Source organism: Gavialis gangeticus, unplaced genomic scaffold, assembly GCF_001723915.1.
Source record: "Gavialis gangeticus isolate Ggan-Ray unplaced genomic scaffold, GavGan_comp1, whole genome shotgun sequence".
In the NCBI taxonomy this organism is placed as follows: Eukaryota; Metazoa; Chordata; order Crocodylia; family Gavialidae; genus Gavialis; species Gavialis gangeticus.
The window spans coordinates 17,897,272-17,902,046 of NW_017728998.1; positions in this window are offsets into that span (position 1 = coordinate 17,897,272).

Below are 4,775 nucleotides of genomic sequence, written 5' to 3' on the forward strand. Positions count from 1 at the left end.
TGATCTGCTCAGGTCCCTTCTGACCCTACTAGCTATGAAACACTTCATCATTCCCCTTCAAATTCCTCCTTAACACTTCCTTTGCTGCAATAGGTATAAAACCTTGACAACAATGGGACTACTAGTTGACTGAACCAATTCCCGTCTTGCTGATCAATATAATCTCATTGTTTGCTTGTACATAGCCACTGCCTATCTGCATCCCTATTGTAGCTATTGTCTTATATATAGATCATAAACTGTTTGAAGCAGACAACATCTGTCCTTAGGTTGTATGGGAGTTAGTACAGTGGGGTCCTCATCCACTAGTAGGGCTCCTTCTCTATAGAGATGATGAATTCTCTATGCATCAGGCCAGAGTTGGCTCTCTATGACACTAATATAACCCCACTGATGTCAACATGCATAAACTTAATTTGATCCCGTATGTGGAATATCTGAGAAGAGCACAAGACCCAAATCTTACTCACCTTGCATAAGCCTGCTGAAGTTCATTGCTGCTTATCTGCATGAAGGTAAAAACTATGGGCAAGGCTGACTTGGTAAATATGACATCCTAAGTCTGGACTTTCCCTTAAATAAAGAAATGTCTGGTGATCTTTAATATTTGTGGGAGAATTAGTATAGACTGAATAGATGCCCAGAAAATGAAAAACTTACCTTTATACCAGCAACCAGGATTTTTGACAGGGTTCTTTGTTCACAGGCAAGCTTTGTATGTGATTAATTACTAGTATTAAGGAATAAAATTGTGGTCTTTTACCACTTTTGTGCCATGTTAAACTGTGAACTGTGGTGTGGTAGTTACAAGTATAATTTAAGGATAAATTAGCATAATAATTAGAGCCATAGCCTAAAAGTCTTCATAGAGCTTTTAATATTTATGTTTGATAAATATTGCTCTATTTGTCAGTTTATGCGGCATAAAGTGAAACTTAATGTAGGAACATTATTAGCATAAAATTAGCATAATAAGTGAAAAACAAAAACACAAAGGTAATCAAAAACAACAGAGGTTGTTTCCTATTGTTTCTCTCAAAGGACACACTTACACCCAAAAACTTATGGACTGGAAAACAAGTTTCACTTAAATTAATTATGAGCTTCTATTATATAGCAGAAAAATCGACACCTTTTAAGAAGTTCTTTCAGGGGCAGCTTTCTAAGTTCCTTTTCAGATTTGTGCTTCATATTATAGCCTCTCAGAGAATGGACTTATTTTGGTCTTATTGCTTAGGAAAGATGGCTTTAAAAACAAGAGAACGTTGTCCCATTTAGACAAACATTTAGCTTTCAAGGCTAGTGCTGTACAGAGGTATCAGATGAACAGGGGCAAACTTGGGAAACTTAACCTGATATCACAAAAATGACAGCATGAGCCAATAAGCAAGCAGGACAATTCAGAATTACCAGCATAGAAACTACTTTTGCATTTTTTAAATTTTTTTGTGCATATTCTATTCGTTTAGCTGCATACTTCCAAGTCCAAGATTCCCAGCTGCCCTACCAGAGTCTAAACAATCAATATTTATCTCTGCTGAATTGCGCAGCTTGATATCAATATTAAATCCTGCTTTTCAAGTTCTCTTATGATTGCTATTGTCCTCAGGCTTGTATTGCATTAGTGACTTTGAGCTTTCTAACCCCATCCTAAAAGTAAAAATAGTGATTTAGGGCAAGATTTAAAAGGACACCTGGTGAGTCAGCAAACTCTGTCCTAACTTCTCTTAAAGGTTACAAAGGTACAAGGACACAGAGCATAACTCCAAAGGTTAATGTAATTGGTGAGTTTAAGCCACCTGGAAAACAGGTGGTGTAGCACTTCCTATTCTTCTCAGATTACTGTAAGAAGGAGACAGTCAAGCATTGTCAAACCTCCAACAAGGAGACATATTCATGTCAATACCCAAAACCAAGGCCATGGGAGTGACAGGCTCATTGAGTATTGTCTTGTAAATCTATGAAAGAGAGGGAAAACATCAGAGGACAAGAGGAGAGGAGAGCAAGGAAGGGCCAGCTACATACATCCATCTGCTTACTCGTGAGTGACCTATTCTAGCAGCTGGCGAGACATTCATCTTTTTCCCAAGCAGGCGCCACGTGTTGGGGACAGAAGAAGGGAATACATCACAGGCACAACCACAGTTCTGCATCCAAGAGCCAGGCAAGGATTTCGCTCTTAAAGGTCTGATAAGCTCGTTCTTTGGCACCTTTTGGAAGTATTTACACAAGTACAAAATGAATTTAAAACAACGGTGTTGCGAACCACATCATACTCATTTCATGTAGCTGTAAGTCACCATGCAAGATGCGAGTCAGCACAGTCAGATCCTAACACATCAATGCTTAAAGACTTTACATCCTATATAACACTTCATGGCTCCATCTTTTCCAGATGTTTTAACAACAGCTACCATCATGCAACTTCACCGACAGATGGGAAGTCAGCAGTCTTCTCTGAGACTTACCACACCACTCAGCAAGACGACAATAAGGGAAATAAAGAAATGTGTACATCTGAAAAGAAAACATTGCTTCCTTGACAATTTCTTCTGTAGGCAATACAAAGAGCAAGGGTCTCAAATTTATTCTCAAAGCCAGATCTCCTTGGCAACATATACAGTAAGACACAGCCTGGGATTATTTCTTTTTTGTATTACTTGTATTTTTATGATACCTGCTATAGTATTAGCCATCGGAGGACAATTCAGGTTTTATGCTGAAAATTCAGGATCCTTTTCCCCCTACCAGTATTTGTAAGATATACTAATTACCAATGGAGGGATTTGCACAAAAGAGCTGGAAATAACAAAAATAAGCCTTTTAACAGGCACAGTAATTATGCAGACACAACAGATGCTAATAACAATTTTCATTTCTGTGGAAAAATGATTAAGGTTTAAAAGCACAATAACAAAGAGGCGTAAGAAGAGAACAAGGGGGCGTAGATAACATGAGACAATGTATGTGTGATCACAATCGGTAATTTAAAAAGAACTTTCACACTGGAATAATCTTGAAAGCATCTCCTCAAATACCAATCTGTTTACCTTTCATGTTGTTTTCCTACTTTCTGTTACCTCTGTTTCTGCTAATTACCAAAGCTATTTGAATCTCAGTGTCAGTTTCTTCTCTCATAGCCCAGATGTCAGATGAGGTGTAAAACCAAAGTGTCGAGCATTTGTTGTTACTAACAATTCCCCCAACAGTTTTTGCAATAGTCGATATGCTTGCCTCTAGCATCCTAGGTAACTGCAATTTCTCCAGGCAGCTTCAGGTTGGCAGAGGATTATTTTTCACTTCCTGTTCTGTACTCCTCTGTAGTACTGGTACACGCTGAAGAAATATGAATGTTTTAATAATGGGCGAATGGATTTCAGTTTTGTACGCTACAACATTTGCTGTTAGGAGTAGTCCCCATGACTATAATAAGTACTATTACGAGTAGGTGCATTAAAGTTGAAAGTTCTATTCATGACGGAAAGTGTTATTCTTGGTATTAAATCTGAGCTGGTGTTTCTGCAATTAAAGTGCTGTGCACCTCCTTTCCAATCAGTCTTCCCTCTAAGACCTTACCAGATATTACAGCCAGAACCAGGAGAGAGAACTTGTTACATCTGCACAGATTTCACTGTTGTAAAAGTCATCAACCGAGATGCTTTGGGATGAACGGGCTGCATATATGTAAGGAATTACTATACTCTTCTGCTCCTAAAGCCTGTATTGGAGGTAGCCTAATGTTTAATCACTATCATTTTCAGACAAAAGGATTCCAGAGTCACAAACAAGCGATTGCAATTTTATTTCAAGATCAAACAAGAAGATGAAAAAGTCTCACATCAAGGCTAAAAATATCTACGTTAATAGCAGATTCCAGAGACAAAGACAGTTGTGGAAGAGATCTACAGCACATAACCGAACAGTAATGGCCAGAGCATGTTGAAACTGGCCTCCGCTCCTTCCCCTAAATATCCATCAGGCAGATAGCCCAGTTGTTTCAGCTGGCCTCCTGAACAAAGATCTACTTCTATGGACACTATCTTATTTCCCAAGGGTTGCATACTTTCCCTTCTACAGAGAGCAAGGGATTTTTCAGTGGGTTTTTTTATTGGACCGGCTGAACAGTTGGGAGAGATGTTAGATAAGTTTTGGGGCATAAAGTACCCTTCCTCAGGGCTAGGAAAGAAGCAGATACAGCCTACACTAAATGTCAGATAAAGCAGTGGCTTTAACTCCATACATAAAAGCAATCACACACTTCAAGGAGCAGAGAACACCTGCAAGCTAAGAGCAAAAAGGAGTTATCAGAAGTAGCTTTGAGGCAAGAGACATGTAATTGAAGCTTCTTATTCCCTTCAAGCCAACACATTTTAATATAAGTTGTAGGTGGAACTGAGAGAGTTGACTACTGTTTTCTCTTGCCGCTTAACCACTGAGGCTAGGTACAGAAGTTACACATTAAGCAGGCAGAAAGAGTTCTAAAGCTGTAACTGAACAGACATTCATGGCTCTTGGAGCACTTTAAAAGAAGAGGGAGCTTGCTCCAAGTTAACCCTCAACGAATGTGTACAAACCCAAAACGCTTTGTGTTAGAGTGCTTTATTGAATGTCTGTCCAGACTCATCGAGGGTTAACTTAGACTGGGCATGATCGTTGCTATCCCAGGTGGTATTGCACAGGGCATGATTTGCTCTGCCCAAGCCTGGGCCTGCCCTGCCCCAGTGGCTATTACTAACCCAGCCAGTGACTCCCCCGGGGAGTTGGGGGGGGGGGGA